At 43.3% G+C, this 17,897-nt stretch overlaps 1 long non-coding RNA gene across 1 annotated transcript in view; it reads right to left on the bottom strand.

Moving 5' to 3' along the window:
• LOC144329601 (uncharacterized) overlaps nt 1–17,897 on the bottom strand; it is a 187,560-nt gene that overhangs the window by 131,786 nt on the left and 37,877 nt on the right. The window lies entirely within an intron of this gene.

Genomic DNA, 17,897 nt, shown 5'->3' with positions numbered 1-17,897 from the left:
CCTTAAAATGTTGCTTTTCGGCTGGGTGTGGTGGCTCACACTTGTAATCCCAGCACTTTGGGAGGCCAAGGCAGGCAGATCACCTGAGGTCAGGAGTTCGAGACCTGCTTGGCCAACATGGTGAAACTCTGTCTGTAATAAAAAATACAAAAATTAGCCGGGCATGGTGGCAGGCGCCTTAATCCCAGCCACTTGGGAGGCAGAGCCAGGAGAATCATTTGAACCCAGGAGGCGGAGGTTGCAGTGAGCCGAGATCAAGCTATTGCACTCAAACCTGGGGGACAAGAGCGAGACTTCTCTTAAAAAAAAGAAAAAACCAAGTTGCTTTTCCAGAGAAACTCAGTCTCTTCTGGGTCTGTCAGGGACCCAACCAACAGACTTCATGGTCTACCTGGAATATGGTCCCCAAAGTGGCATGAAAATGAAGTCATGTTTTAAATGAATGAGGGAAGTTTACAACTTCAAGGGGAATCTTTCTGAAGCAAATGACTGCTCCCAGTGTCCTTCACCCCTCAAGTCCTAGCCTGGCACCTCCCTAGCTCCTGGGGCCCCTCATTTCCTCCAAACGCCATGGAGCAAACCTTGGCAATTCCCATTTCTTTGGGCATCCTGTTAGATCAAGTTTCTCCCCTTTTCTAAATACTGGCTGGAAATGTACTTCTTCAGCTGCTCCAATAAAAAAGTGCCGGAAGAGGTGACCTCTCAAGCACTCACACATGCTTTCCCACCTTAGTCCTAAAATTGATCCTTAAGTTCCTATGGGAAGCTTATCCAGGAGAAAATCCACAAGGGAGGGTAATAATAAAGACAGCCATCTCAGCTAGGCACAGTGGCTCATGCCTGTAATCGCAGCACTTTGGGAGGCTGAGGCAGGCGGATCACCTGAGGTCAGGAGCTCGAGACCAGCCTGACCAACATGGCGAAACCACATCTCTACTAAAAATACAAAAATTAGCAGGGCATGGTGGCACACACCTGTAGTCCCAGCTACTCGGGAGGCTGAGGCATGAGAATCGCTTGAGCCTGGGAGGCAGAGGTTGCGGAGGTTGCAGTGAGCCAAGATCGTGCCACTATACTCCAGCCTGGGTGACAGAGCATGATACCCTCTCAAAAAAACAGAAAAAAAAAAAAGCAAAAAAAAAAGCAATGTCTCAGATACTTATACTATGCTTCATCCCTTGTACATAGATAGTATTTTCCCCCATTTTATGGATAAGGGAAACTGAGGCTCAGAGATACAGAGTGTTTTGCCCAAAGCCCTAAAGACACTAAGTAAAACCCTTGGATTTGACCCCAGTCTGTCTGACTCCAAAGCCTATACATGTTTTCTGTCTCCTGGAGTTAAACATTTTGAGAATAAATGTTGCATATCCTTCTAAAAAGACTTTAACAGTTGATTTTCAGGTAACGTGATTTTTTTGTTTGTTTGTTTTAGAAGGGATACAAATTCTACATTATTTTAGGGTGCATTATGAGTCAAAAAAAAAACACATACTAATGTTCTGTGTATTTTTTAAAAAGTAAGTCATTTCAAAAGGATTACAACTTCCCCCTAACAAAAAGCAAAAATTTCTTAACTCCGCATTGATATCATATGGCTGAAATGAAGCAGATCAGTGACTTTTTTACAAAGTTTCATCCACAAGACATCAATATTTCAGACGGAGCTTACAGAAGGGTTTCTATGCACAAGTCCATCTGCCCACATTATGTGTGGTGTGCAGAGTGAACCGTGGGCATCTTGGAGATGTTCCCCTCACGGCAAGAAGGAGGTGAGCTACAGAGAATCAATGCTTCAGGGGCCAAGTGACTTCAGTACTCTGTAAAACGTGATGATGTTACAGTTTCAGAGGGCGATGATATTACAGTTTCAGAGGGCTGCAGGTTGAGCATCTCATGAATAAGAAACACATTCAACATTGCCTCAGAATGCTACCTGCAAACATTTGAGAACACAGCCATTTTAGAGAAAAGCTGGGCTATGACAGAATGACTCAGGCTGGGCGTGGTGGCTCACGCCTGTAATCCCAGCACTTGGGAGGCCGAGGTGGGCAGATCATGAGGTCAGGAGATCAAGACCATCCTGGCTAACGTGGTGAAACTCTGTCTCTACTGAAAATACAAAAAAATTAGTCAGGCGTGGTGGCGGGCGCCTGTAGTCCCAGCTACTTGGGAGGCTGAGGTAGGAGAATGGCATGAATCTGGGAGGCGGAGCTTGGAGTGGGCCAAGATGGCACCACAGCACTCCAGCCTGGGTGACACAGTGAGACTCCATCTCAAAAAAAAAAAAAAAAAGAAAAGAAAAGGAAAAAAGACTTAGCATGGATTATGATTTCTTCAGAAAATGCCTCACTTTGTCTGAGGAAGCCCGTGTTATGGATGGTTTCAGGAAGATGCGTGAGGCAGTGACCTAATTTTTTTCCTCTAGCATCAGGGACAATAAATAACATCTTCCCAGAGAATGCAAATGGGGAAACACCGTCAGCAGATATTATATGAACTTACAAAGTAGAAGTGGATGCCACATTGAACAAGCAGGCGTCTTTCTTCTCCAACTTCAAAGTGAGTTGACAAAAATCTCCTAGTGATGGAGAACAATTTATTCATTCCCACAACAAACATTGAATTACCAAATTAATCCCATATCATTGTACTGCATGATGGAAAATCATCATCATCTTCTAAATGTAGAAAGACAATGAGTCTGAAAATATCTTGTGGATTTTTCCCACAGACTTGATGTCCAGGATTCCACTGGCTATGCTAACGCACGAACCTGTAGGCAAAGAAAGGCAGCCTTGATCAACTGCAGGGGAAGCACCCGCCCTTCATCGCCTGATGCAAAATCTCTGAGAAGGTTTAAAGGGCAGGCTGTGATGTCAGACCGTCTAGGTCCAAGCTTGCCTGTGTGATCTTGGGCAAAGTTTTTAAACTGTATGTGTATATCCCCAGTTTCCTTGACTGTAAAATGAAAATAAGAGTGCCCTACCTATCTCATAGGTTTGTGGTGAGAATTAAATGAAGCAATCCATATAAAGTGCTTAGAACAGTGTGGAGTGAACACTCAGTAAGTGACAGATGCATGAGTGTCTGCTCCTCCATCAGTGTGTTTGTGTTGGCTAGAACTCTTGTCAGTGATCTGCCTCTGACTCAAACTTAGCTCACATAACTGAAAGGTCCAGGGGAGTACTGGCCACTGGTGCAGCTTGATTTGGGGGCTCCAGTGACACCGTCAGGCCCTGGTCTCTCTCTCCATCTCTTACCTCTTCTTTCTCTAGTGTGGCTCCATTCCCAGACAAGCTGTCCCCTCCTGGTGGCAAGATGGCAGCACCAGTGTCAGCCTATATCCTCACAGGTTCAAATCCAGTGGGAAAGAACATGACACAGGTAGCAGTAGGTCCCGCACAAATTCGAGTATGAATCACTGCCCGTGATTTCCCTCATTACTGACAAGGTTGAGCATGTTTTTGTATGTTTATTGGCATTTATAGTATTAAAGAATGTTAACCTCATCATTTCATTCACGTTTTATTCACGTTCATTGTGCACAAAATGAGAGAAGGCGTAATTTCTTCCAAGCAAACTGCTTTCCTGTGAGGGGTGTTCCAGGGTCTGCCAAAATTAGAGGTGCCTCCTCTTTTGGCACAAGCCCCTCACCCCTGTGATCTGTCACTCAGCTATAGCGTTCTGCTAAAACGGTAACTCCAATGTGACCTCAACCCCTCCTGAAACCAAGGTAACACTCCAGCCTTTTCATCTCACGTACTCTTCACCCCTCAAGTCCTAACCCCACACCTTCCTAGCTCCTGGGGACCCTAGCTTCCTCCAAACACCGTGGGGTAAATCTTGGCTTTCCCATTTCTTTTGGCATCATGTTAGATGAAGTTTCTGCCCTTTTCTAAATCCTTGGTGGAAATGTGCTTCTTCAGCTGCCCCCACCCACAGCCCTCAATAAAAAAACGCAGGAAGAAGTAATTTGTCAAACACTCACACGTTTTCTGAACACCGTGGTTCCAGGGAGCTTGCCACCTAATGCCCCTGAGGAGCTGGAGCTGACAGTTCTGCTCACCGACATGTTTGGTTCTTGCTCAGCTCCCAAGCTGGTTTTAGCCTAGGTAAGGCCTGTTTTCTTTAAGGACTGGAATCAAATGTCACCTGAACCTCCTAAACTGGGGTTAGTCATTCCCATCTCTCTACTCCCAGGCCAGCTGGCTCATGCCCTTAACGGTGCTGAGCTGAGATGATCGGTTTCCTACCCACACTTTCCCCCATTAGACTCGGGGCTCGTGGAGGGTCCTTGAGTGCCTACACCTAGCCCAGCACCCAACACAGAGTGCAGGCCAAGCACATGTTGGCTGAGTGTCCCTTCAATGATGGGATGTCCTTTTACAACGGAGAGCCCCATCCTCCTCTGGACACCACTACAGGGCTTCCCAGGGTGTGTTATACATCCTCATGGCTCAGTAAGGAGCAAGAAGACATGATTGGGCTTTCTTTCTCTTCTTCCTCTTTTACCATATTCTGTACCACCAAACGTGGCCAAAAACAGTAGAAGACCACTCACGTGGTGACTGTAGATTTGGGAGGAAATACACAACTTAACAAACACCTATCATGGGCTTCCAACATGCAGAGTGCTGAAGGGAAAAGTGGGTGAAAGTACGGCACATGTATCAGTCAGGTTGGGCTAGGCTTTGCTGTGGTAACAAATAATCCCTAAATCCCAGCAGGTTTTTTTGTCTGTTGGTTGGTTGGTTGGTTGTTGTTTTTGAGACAGGTTCTGTCTCTGTCACCCAGGCTAGAGTGCCATAGCACAATCACAGGTAACTTCAGCCTCAGCCTCCCAGACTCAATCAATCCTCCCACCTCAGCCTCCTGAGTAGCTGGGACTACAAGTGTGCTCCACCATGCCTAGCTAATTCTTAAAAAAACATTTTCTTGTAGAGATGGGGTTTTGCTATGTTGCCCAAGCTGGTCTCAAACTCCTGGGCTCAAACAATCCTCCCATCTCAGCATCCCAAAGAACTGGGATTACAAGCATGAGCCACCACACTCAGCCTCCAGTAGCTTTTAACAGCAAAAGTTTATTTCTTGTATAGAATACACGTCCATTGTGGTTTGGTGGGGGAACCCAGGCTGATAGAGCAGCAATCATCTCCAGTGTCATTGGTCAGCATCCCAGATGGGATAAGAACAATTAAATGACACATGTCACTTTCACTTCACAACTCACGGGCCAGAACTAGGCCCCACCCAACCATGAGAGGACCAGAAAGTACAATCCTTCCATGTACAGGAAGAGGGCCAAACTGAAAATGTTTCATGAGCATCACTCAAGAGATCCATGGTGGGTAAGTTCTGCCTTTGTCTTTGACAGAGGGGGAAATAAAATGTAGAGGGGGAATCGAAAGGACACCACTCATATGGAGGCAGGCAGAAAGGTGGTAAGGGGAGGCTGTGGGTAGAATGAACAGGCTTCAGGGTCACCTGAATGTGTCACTCACTCTGCTTGATTAGAGCTGATTTGCTGCATGTGTATTATGTATCAGGTAAGCTCCTGTGCTAAGCTCTTGGATCACTTCATTAGGTCGCTTAGGAAGTTAACAACAGTCAAAGATGGGTGATATCAGAAGACTCCCAGGAAGCTCAGGGAACTGGAGGGAAAGTGGAAGAACCAGGCCTCCCACTGGAAATCAGATCAGCTCCCAACAGCAGGACCAAACCACAGCCTCTTCGGCTCCAATTGTTTCCTTTCTTCACATCATGCAGGCCTCAGATTCCCAGCAGAGACACTGCTGGCATGGCTTGGGTTTTGTGCAGTCTTGTCAAAGAAGGGAAGGCCAGGGTTCCTCAACTGGCAACCCCACTAAGACTGAATGTGGTAGGAACTTCCGCAGAGGGAAGGCAAGGAGCTGCTTCTGAAACAAGGGGAGTGACTGGTGACTGCTTAGACAAAAAGATGTTCATAAAAGCACTTTAAGTCCAAATGGATTCTCACAACCGTAACATGAGTATCACTATTTCTATGTTTTCAGACAAAGAAGCTGAGAGCCTCAAAGCCTAAGTAATGTCCCAATATCATACAGTTTGTATTTTAGTCTGTTTGGGCTGCTATGACAAAATACTATAAAGTGGGTGACTTATAAACAACAGAAATTTATTTCAGACAGTTCTGGAGGCTGGGAAGTCCACGATCAAGACGCTAGCAAATTCAGTGAATAGCGAATGCCTGCTTTCTGGTTCAGAGACGGCATCTTCTCACTGTGTCCTCATTGACAGAAGAAGCTAACTAGCTCTCTGTGACCTCTTTTTTTGTTTGCCTGTTTGTTTGTTTGAGATAGGGTCTTGCTTTATCACCCAGGCTGGAGTGCAGTGTGTGATCACGGCTCACTGCAGCCTCAATCTCCAGGGCTCAAATGATCCTGCTGCTTCAGCCTGACAAGTAGCTGGGATTATTGGCATGTGCCACCATACCTGGCTAATTTGTAAACTTTTTTTGTAGAGACAAGGTTTTGCCATGTTGCCTAGGCTGGTCTTGAACTCCTGGGCTCAAGCAATCCTCCCACCTCAGCCTCCTGAGTAGTTAGGACTACAGGTGTGCAGCCATGCCCAGCTAATTTTTTAATTTTTGTAGAGACGGGGTTTCCCTACATTGCCCAGGCTGTTCTTGAACTCCTGGGCTCAGGCAATCCTCTCACCTCAGCCTCCTGAGTAGCTAGGACTACAGGTGTGCAGCCATGCCCAGCTAACTTTTTAATTTTTGTAGAGACAGGGTCCCCCTACATTGCCCAGGCTGTTCTTGAACTCCTGGGCTCAAGCAATCCTCCTGCGTTGGCCTCCCAAATTGCTGGGATTACAGACATGAGCCAACATGCCCAACCCCGATTTATTTATTGAGCAGTCATTGAACAAGAAGTTTTTCCTACATGGTATCATTTAACAATTTAATCCTCACGACAACATTTCAAAGGTGGAATTTCATCCCTATTTTATAGATGAGGAAACAAGGCTCTGAGAGTTCTTGTGACTTGCTGAAGGTCACACAGCTGAGAAGGACAGAGTGGAAAATCAAACTTGAGTTTCTGTGCAGAAAAAGCCCCAGAATAAAGTTTTGCTCGTTATAATCAAGGAATGATAAACAGGAACTGTGAGTTTATTTGCTGTGGGTCTCAGACCATTGTCAGAAAGCAGGAAACAGACGTCCTTCCACCTCTGGGTCCATGAATAAACATGAAAAAAATTTTGTTAACATTAAAAAGTAATTGCACAATGGGACCAGGAGACTTGGGGATTAGGAAGCCACCATGCATGACTCTGCCTAAAAGCAGACAGTCCTACATAGAGTTGAAGCAAGAAGCTAGGACCCCCTTCCCACTGCCCGGTGGGGAGGTGCTCATAATCAGACATTGCTGGGGGAGTAATTTAAACGGTTGTTTTATGTTAACAAGGTCTTTGAAAAGGTGGTCCAGCTTGTCTGTCATCTAGATGGCATCTATAGCATTCAAACTGACTTCTGTGCTAAAAGGCCTTTTTCTTGTGAGGGGCACTCAGCTGCACAGGTTATCATACTGAGGTTAGTGTGGAAGTTTGGCCAATGAGACTCAAGGGATCCTAGCCATCTGGTCGGGAGTGGGGGCGGGTTCTTAACTTAGAAAGTGGTTCTGTGGTTGTTCCCACTGGCTGCTGGAGTCAGCATCTGCAACCTTTCCCCTGTAGTGGATGTTGGGGTGTGTTAGTTTTCTATGCTGCCATAACACATTACCAGAAACCCAGTGGCTTAAAACAATGTGAATGGCTGGGCACAGTGGCTCATGCCTGTAATCCCAGCACTTTGGGAGGCCGAGGCGGGCAGATCACCTGAGGTCAGCAGTGCGAGACCAGCCTGACCAATACGGTGAAACCCCGTCTCTACTAAAAATACAAAAATTAGCTGGGCGTGGTGGGGGGCACCTGTAGTCCCAGGTACTTGGGAGGCTGAGACAGAGTTGCTTGAACCCAGGAGGTGGAGGTTCCAGTAAGCCAAGATCGTGCCACTGCACTCCAGTCTGAGCGACAGAGCGAGACTCCATCTCAAAAAAACGAACAAACAAAAGCCAATATGAATTGATTCTCCTGCAGTGCTGGAGGTCAGAAATGCAAAATGAGCCTTATAGGGCTGAAGTCAAGGTGTTATCCAGGCTGTGTTTCTTCTGGAGGCTCTGGGGGAATCAATTTCCGTGTCTTTCCAGCCACTAGAGGCTGTCTTCTCTCCTTGGCTAGTGGCCCCTTCCTCCATCTTCAAAGCATATTACTCCAGCCCCTGCTTGCATTATCACATCTCCTGTCTGCCTTGGAGATGTGACAACGTCCCATCTCCTCTTGCCTCCCTTTTATAAGGATGTTTGCGCTTATATGGGGCCCACCTGGATGAACCAGGACAATCTCCCAATTTCAAGATCCTTAACTGAATCCCATCTGCAAAGTCTCTTTTGCCATGTAACATACATATCCACAGGTTTGGGGGATTAGACCACTGACAGCTTTACGGGAAGCATTATTCTACCTGCCACATGAGGAATAATACCAAAGGCATCACCTTACAAAGTCATTGTCGCCCACCACGAAGGACTTGGAAAGGCACTGCCTCTAATGGATCTAATGGATCAGCTTAAAATGGAAACTAGTGGGGAAATGTTCTGAACATCGTTGTTCTCATTTGAGATTTGAGATTTTAGTTTGATAATATTTAACAGAGTTTTCAGGCTGTATATACATACATGTGTTTACACGTAACCAGGAAAACGAGAAAATTAGCTGGATGATTCCAATTCTTAATACGTATTAGGCCTGATATTGCACATAAATGACCTCCCCCTCACCCATCAGGTAGTTTAAACCTGAATGGCCGTTTTCCTTTCTGTGCACAGGCTCCAGATGTGTCATTGTGTTGCCTCTTCCTACCTGGTAACTGTAGAAGGTTGGTCACAGGTGACCAGTTGTGGTCACCACAAAGCCATAGCCACCATGCTGCAAGTGGACAGAGAATTGGTGACGCCAGGAAATCTGAGAGGTGGGGGGGCCAGGGTAGGGGAAGCTTGGAACATCTCCAGTGGGGTGGAGTTTCCCAAACTTCGAGCATTAACAAATCGTTAACAGTTCGTCCTTCCCATATTGGTGACTTACGGTACTATAATTTACTTAATATTTTTCTTTAAACTGACTAAATATTAGTGAAATAAATTATTATATCTCATATAACTTTCATAAATGAAAAAATAGTGTCACTTATAGAGAGAATATAATAAAACAAATAATTATTAAAATAAAAAGATGTCCTTAGACCACCTAATATATTCTCATCTGGTGTACATATTAGAACTTTTCAAACTTTAATATGCATGCAGATCGCCTGGGGGGTCTTGTAAAAATGCAGTTCTAATTCAGTCTCATCTTGGTAGAGTCAAGAATTCTGCATTTTAAAGCAATAATAGTAACTTGGGGTTCAGCATACTCAACAACAGACTCAAGGGACCTGGGGTCTGTTCATTCCACCCCCAGCATCCCCCCGACACCTCTCTGCCCACTTCCATATGAGTGGTGCTCTTTCTATTCCCCTTTTACATTTTATTCCCCCCTCCATCAAAGACAAGGCCAGAATTTACCCACCATGGATCTCATGAGTGCTTCTCACCAACTATTTCAACCCCTCCACCTTTCAACACATGAAAAGATTGTTCTTTCTGGTTCCCTTATAGTTGTGGTTCTAGTTCTGATCCATGAGTTGTGAATGAAAGTGACATGTGTCATTTAATTGCCAGTACGTGAACTCCTAGAGTTCTTATGCCCTCTAAGATGCTTTCTGACCACTATGGAGATGGTGACTGCTCTGTCACCTTGGGTAACATTGCCAACCCCCAGTGGGCATGGAGTGTGAGTGGGAAATAAACCTTTGTTGTTAACATTCACTGGGACTTAAGGACTATTTGTTACTGCAGCAAAACCTAGCCTAACCTGTTTCACCCACTTTTCCCTTCAGCACCTTTGCATGTTGGAAGGTCAAGATAAGTGTTTGCTAAATTGTCTCTTTTCCTCCCAAAATCCACAACCGCCATGCTAGCATTCTTGTTCTATTTTTGGCCATGTTCAATGGCACAAAATATGGTAAAAGAAGAAGACAAAGAAAGCCCAATCATGTTTCCTGGCTTCTTACCCAAGCTGCATCTCAATTACTAAGTGAGACCCACATAGTAATTATTCTAACCCTCTCTGAAGGCCTACACTTTCCCTGCTAGCCCTGGTTCCCAGTCATCTTCTACTCTGAAGTTTCATTCTGAAGGGATTAAACAAGCCTTCCGAGGGTGAGTGAAGTTTCATCCACTCTTCCATGCAGCAAATATTTTCTCAGATAACCTGCTTGACTGATGTGGACAGGTTTCCATCAGGATAGGCAGCAGTTTCTTACACATGTGATAACATCACCTCTTGCTAGATCACAAATGCAGAAGTAGGCTGGCATGGAACACATGACTATGGGGGAAGGACCCAAGTGCAGTGGAGCATGAAAACCATCTCAAAAAAGTTCTCAAAAAATGTCAAGAAGAAACCATTTCCCTTTGTAACAGCACCCTGCTATCTCTGTGTTGGCTCTCTTCTCAGATCTGCTCTCCTCAAGTGGCAACCAAGATGACCACAAGCAGAGAGGTCCAAGTTTAGAGGCCAGTCGCTCAGCAACCCCTGGTGAAAGGAAGAGCCCTGCTTTCCAACAATTCTATCAAAAGTCACAGAATGGAATTTCACTGGCCTGGATTCAGTCACATGCCCATCTCTGAACCAATCACGTGACCAGGGAAATGCAAGTGCTCTGATTGGCCAGGCCTGGGACACATGCCCACCACTGGAGTGGGCAATGGGAGTAGTCTCAGTCACAGCATGTGGACTGAGAGTTGGGGAAATGTGGTTCTTCCCAGGAAAATCAGGGTGCTGTTACAAAAAAGGGACTTAGTAGACTCAGGAAATCAATTCAGACAAACCAAACTGATGGGAGGTTTTATAAAAGCCTTAATTCCATTTGATGGATTTATCATAAGTGATGTGAGAAGTCTAAAGACCAGGATCAGTTGTCTGTACAGGTAAGTAAGTCCACTCAAGAGCCCAAATTGAACAGGAGTGCAAAGTAGAAGGAGTGAGGGCAACAGCCCTAACATTCAATGACTGCCCAACATAAATTCTAAGGTCATCATCAGTGTCACATCTTTAAATACAGAGGGTTTCTCAATTAGCACAAAATTAAAGCAAAGGAAAATGTGTGGATTTTAAGTACCATTTACATCAAGTTAGAATAGCTGAATGAATTGCTGTGGTAGGCAGAGAAATGACCTCCTCTTTCCCCTACCCCTACAAAAAACATCCCTGTCTTAATCCCCAGAACCTGTCATTCTGTGACTTTATTGGCAAAAGGGAACTAAGGTGGCTAATCAGTGGATATTAGAATAGAGTATCCTGGGTTATCCAGGTGGATCCACTGTAATCACAAGAGTCAGGACAGAAGAGGAGGTCACAGAGATGCTATGTAAGAAGGACTTGACCTGCCCAGTCTGGTTTTGAAAATGGAGGATGGTGCCATGAGCCAAGGAATGTAGGTGGCCTCTAGAAGCTGCAAAAGGCAAGGAAACATTCTCCCAGAGGGTCTGAAGAAGGAGCTCAACCCTGCCAATACCTTGATTTTAGCCTGGTGAGACTCACGTAGAATTTCTAACCTACAGAAATGTAGAATAATTTGTGCTGTTTTAAGTCATCAATTGCGGTAATTTCTTTCAGCAGCCATAGGAAACTAATAAAATTGCCAATTTCCAGTTAAAAATGTAATTAAGAAAAAAAAAAAAAACTAATAGGACTCCTTGGTAGCCAAGGATTTATTTCATCACTGTGGCTAAGGAGATGAAGTGCCTGGGACACATGCCCATCCCTTGAGTTGGAGATGGGAGTGACCTCAGTCAAACCACATGGACTGAGAGTTGGGGAAGAGCTGGTCTCCCCAAGAAAATCAGGGTGCTGCTACCAAAAGGGGTGAAATACTTGCTAGAGAGACAAAACTGGCCAAGTGCAGTGGCTCCCCTGCTGTAATCCCAGCGCTTTGGGATTACAGGAGGATTACTTGAGGCCAGGAGTTTGAGACCAGCCTGGGCAACATAGCAAGACCTTAGCTCTACAAAGGAAAAAAAAATTAATTAGCCAGGCCAGGCGTGGTGACTTATACCTGTAATCCCAGCACTTTGGCAGGCCAAGGTGGGTGGATCACAAGGTCAAGAGATTGAGATCATCCTGGCCAACATGGTGAAACCCCATCTCTACTAAAAATACAAAAATTAGCTTGGCATGGTGGTACATGCCTGTAGTCCCAGCTACTTGGGAAGCTCAGGCAGGAGAATCAGTTGAACCTGGGAAGCAGAGATTGCAGTGAGCCGAGATCACGCCACTGCACTCCAGCCTGGCAACAGAGCAAGACTCCGTCTCAAAAAAAAAAAAAAAAAAAAAAAAAAATTAGCAAGGCACAGTGGCATGCACCCAGCTACTCAGGAGGCTGAGGCAGGAGGATCACTTGAGCCCAGGAGTTTGAGGCTGCAGTGAGCTATGATGGCATCATAGAATTAAGCAACAGAGCTAGACCTTGTCTCCAAAGGAAAAAAAAATAGAGGGAGAGAGAAAGAGACTGAGAGAGACAAACACAAAAGCAACTTTGGGCTTCTCCAGCTGCTAACCTCCTCCCATCCCCCTAATCTCAGCAATTCTAAATCAAATTCTTTGCCAAGTTCACCAGGAAGCTGAAATGCCCACAAGGCAATATCATTTTAATGCAAAGTGACACTGACAATATTCCCAAAGATGCAAGAAGTCATGAAGTCGGGAGAGCAATGGTGAAGAGCTGCTCAAATCAAATGCAGGCCTCTTAGCAAAGGAGCATCTGGCCAAAGTCAATTAGCTAACAATTAAAACAGAAAAAGGAAATGTCTGCAGGAATACTTTTTTAAATGAAAGATTCAAAAAATAATTACTTGATTAAAAAATAATTATTATTTGAACATCAGAGTTTGATGGCCTCAAATATTTTTGTCAACATCAGTCTTTTTTATGGTAAGACTCTGGATATCAGGTAGTGCTACCTTATGATTTTTTTTTAATTTATGTTTTAAAAAAATCACACACACATACACACAAAACAATAAACATTTGATTCTTACTTTGTATGTACCAAGAGTTAGTGCACAGTTAGAATTATAATGTAAATTTGGTTATGTATAAGGTACATTTTTCCCAACTAAATGGATGTGGAGGGCAAACTCTTTGAGGTCTTGATCTGAACTTCCCTGACCCTAATGATACTGAGCAAGAATTCATAAGTTAATTGGTTTCTTGCACTTCCTCTTCTCAGAAATATCTGTTCATGTCTTTTGCCCATTTTTCTACTTTCTTTTCTTATTGATTTGTAGGTGTTCTTTTCATATTCATGGCACTAATCCTTTGCTGTGTGTACGGCAAATATCTTCTCCAACTTATCATTTCAATTTATTGAAAGTAGCTTTTAATTTACCAAGTACCAGTCAAGGTTTTTTTGTTTGTTTGTTTATATGTTTGTTTTAGATTTGATAAGAAATATTAGCCCTGATTTTAAGAAGATTTACTTTAAGTGTTCCCTGTACTAATTATCTTTCGATAATCAGGATCTTCTGGAGTTTAAAATCAACACAGTGAAAGATGCTGATACATTTTTACCCTGACTTTTTTCTGTCAGCCTTCCTAATCAGCACCAGGAATTAACTCAATCTTTCTTGGGATGGACCAGGTCAGATATACTTAACAGGGTTAGTATTTTCCTCACATTATATTGTTTGTCTTAAAATTGATGCCTCTGTTAAAGACTTTCAAGTTACTTTCAGTTCCTTTTCGGAAATTAGAAAACACTCTAGTTGCATCACCATTGCACTTAAAAACTATCAGTAAGGTTAGCCATTTTCAAAGATCTCTAGAAGAAACCAATCTTGTCATATTCATCTCCAGTATAGAAAATTACATATTATCTTTACAAAAATTCTGTACATAAGTGGGATCTAATTAAACTAAAGAACATCTGCACAGCAAAGGAAACTATCAATAGAGGAAAAAAACAACCTACAGAATGGGAGGAAATATTTGCAAACTATGCATCTGACAAAAGCGTGATATCTAGAATCTATAAGGAACTTAAATCAACAAAGAATAAAGAATCTCACCAAAAAATGGCAAAGACTACCCACAATAGCAAAGACATGGAATCAACCTAGATGCCCATCAATAGTGGACTGGATAAAGAAAAGGTGGTACATATACCCTATGGAATACTATGCAGCTATAAATAAATGAGATCATGTCCTTTGCAGCAACATGGATGTAGCTGGAGGCCCTAATCCTAAGGGAATTAACTCAGGAACAGAAAACCAAATACCACATGTTCTCATTTATAAGTGGGAGCTAAACCTTCAGTACTCATGGACACAAAGGGAAAAACAGACACTGGGACCTATTTGAGGGTAAAGAGTGGGAGGAGAATAAAAATTGAAAAACTACCTATCAGATATTATGTTGATTACCTGGGTGGCAAAATTATCTGTACACCAAATCCCAGGACATTCAATTAATCCATGTAACAAACCTGCACATGTACACCTTGAACCCAAAATAAAAGTTGGAAAGAAAAATATGTGATACTTCTCAAAGGAAGATACACATGCAGCCAGTTAGCATATGAAAAAGTGCTTAACATCACTAATCATCAGAGAAATGCAAATCAAAACCACAATGAGATACCATCATATACCAGTCAGAACAGCTATTACTAAAAAGTCAGAAAATAACAGATGTTGGCAAAGTTGTGGAGAAAACAGAACACTTATATACTGCTGGTGGGAATGTAAATCAATTTAGCCGCTGTGGAAAGCAATTCGGAAATTTCTCAAAGAACTTAAAATAGAACTACTCTTTGACCCAGCAATCCCACTACTCACAATATACCCAAAAAAATATAAATCAGTCTATCAAAAAGACACATGCACTTATATGTTTATCACAGCACTATTCACAATAGCAAAGACATGGAATCAACCTGGATGCCCATTGATGGTGGACTGGATAAAAAGAATGTGGTACATATACACCATGGAACACTATGCAGCTATAAATATGAGATCACGTCCTTTGCATCAACATGGATGCAGCTGGATGCCATTATCTTAAGCAAATTAGTGCAGAACAGCAAACCAAATACCACATGTTCTCTCTAATAAGTGGGAGTTAAACACTGAGTACACATGGACAAAAAAGGGGGAACAATAGACACTGGGGCCTACTTGAGGTTGGAGGGTGGAAGGAAGGTGAGAATTGAAAAACTACCTCTCAAGTACTATGCTCACTACCTGTGTGATGAAATCATTTGTACACCAAACCTCAGTGACACATAATTTACTCATAAAAATCCTGCACCTCTACCCCTGAATCTAAAATAAAAGTCAAAAAAGAAGAAAAAAATAAAGAAAATTCCATACATGCATTGGATTTCATTCGCCATCATGCACTAAAACAAAAATAATTTCTGCAGCTAGAAGAAAAATAAAGTTAGATCCCTACCTCACAGCATATAAAATCATTAATTCCTGGCAGAGTGAAGTTCTACATGGACAAATAAAACAACATAAGAAGAAAATACAAAACATTTTCATAACATCTTTGAGAGGCCTTCCTGGTAAACAAGGATGAAAGTCAGAAACTCCAAAGGAAAGAGAGTAAAAATATCCAACAACATTTTTAATTTTTTAGGGTGCAATCTTCTTATCAGTCCAGTTAAAAGTCAATAAACAATAAGTATTTAAGCAACCAAAATAGATGCTGACTGGGTTAACTTGAATTTTATCATGTCATTGAAGACCCAGGCTCTATCTTGGTACTCTGCCATCCTCAGTTCTTTGGCTTTTGGCTTTGGGGCTTGTCCCAAGATGCCGTCACTGCTGCAACCCTCACATCCTCCCTCAACAGTGTCCAGAGGCAAAAGAAGGAAACGCAGTACCCCTCAGGTCCCTTTCAAAAGTGTGAAACTGACTCATAGGCTTTCTTCTCAGAAGCCCCCCATAGGTTACCCTTCACATCTCTATGGCCACAATTCCATCACAAGACTGTGCCTACACCTCAGAATGAGTAGGAGTGGGATAACTACCATTGGCTTAAACTAATCAAGATTCACCCTCTGGAGCTAGGGAGAAGCCCATCTCCCCACAGCCCTGAAATTCATGGCTGACCCCATTAGCAAGGAATAGAGAGGAATGGCTGTTGGGTAAGCAACCCACAGTTCCCACTGTGGATAATATAAAATCTCCTCTTGAACGTAAACAAATAATTACTGAATTTACAATATGTGCCAAGCGGCCTTCTGAAGCTCATAGACCAGTACAAGAGTCGGCAAACTTCTTCCGTAAAAGGATACATGACAAATATTTTAGGTTTTGAGGGTCATTTGTTCTCTTGCACAATTACTCAACTCTGTTGGTCATAGCTCAAAAGCAGCCATAGACAATACCCAAAAAAACAGGCATAGCCATGCTCCAATAAAACTTTCTAAAAATAGGTGGCAGGACAGATTTCGACCAAAGGGCTGTAGTTTGTGAATCCCTGGTCTGGTGGAAAGATAAGCAAGTCAATATTTCATACTTGCTGCAGACATGCTTTATTTGACCAACCCAGGGTTTAAGCAAGATATGCATTGTATGATTGACCACAGTCTCCATTATTCCCTATTGTCTTATGCCATGGCACTTTTCACATTTACTGCCGTTATTCCTGGGTAAAAGAAAAGACTGTTTCACTCAGAGTTCTGAGAAACGTCCATTTACTTATTTATGGCATCTCTAGAGGCATATTTTTGTACATAAACTTCATTAACAAATGCCATGTAATGAAACTGTTTGTTCCATTATGACTCCTGGTATACTTTGGCACTATAGTACCAAACATACATACACTGTCTAATAAACTTCATGAAATTATTTGGGCACTGATTTTCTAGGCACGCAGTGTAGAGGAGCCCGGTACTAATTCCTTCTCTGAAGTGATCAGCAGTGGTCCCTGTTGACAAGCTCCATGGTAACCCAATCTCTGCATTCTGCTGACAAGCCACACTCCCGTGGTTTATGAGCTCAGTGGAATCCCTCCATAGAATTATACCCTTTTATTGAGTCCTGAACCATATATTATCATGAATGCTAAACCAGTCGAAACGGTCCATCCCCTCTGCCTTAACATTAGACAAAGCCTTGAGCAATTACCCTTCTCTGCAGAGAATGTGCTTTCTTTGGCATCAAACCCTGCTGAAGCTTTATGTGCCTGGGCCTCCTGCACTTTACCTCCAGGCTCCAAGCTGGGCTGCCCACAACTAGCATCGGAGTCCAAGGCTATTCGGACAAGGACCATGAGGAAGTTGAATGTCTCCCTTTCCATAAAGAAAGAATTAGCAAAGAAAATTAAAAGTGTGGGCTCAATTTCAGAGGGAATGATTATACCCCTGACAAAGAGTAGCAGCCTTCAAGGGATGTCAAGCACTTGGAAAGCATGCTTTCCACCCACAAGGAGCCAAGTAGTATACCGAAGGCTTCCCAGAAAATGATGCTTTCTTAGATGATTCAAAACAATGAGACATTCATTCAACAAACATTTCTTCAGCATCTGCTGTGTGTCAGATACTGTGCTGGGCACAGCAGATGCAACAGGAAATGGAAAAGCCCAGAATTGACAGTGTGTTTCATGTTAAAGAATCACACCTGTAAGACCAGCACTTTGGGAGGCCGAGGCAGGAGGATCGCTTGAGGCCAGGAGTAAGTGACCAGCCTGGACAACATAGT

Source organism: Macaca mulatta, chromosome 6 (assembly GCF_049350105.2).
Source record: "Macaca mulatta isolate MMU2019108-1 chromosome 6, T2T-MMU8v2.0, whole genome shotgun sequence".
Taxonomy (NCBI): Eukaryota; Metazoa; Chordata; class Mammalia; order Primates; family Cercopithecidae; genus Macaca; species Macaca mulatta.
The sequence above is the reverse complement of the archived record's forward strand: the minus strand, read 5'-3'. Positions and strand labels throughout refer to the sequence as shown.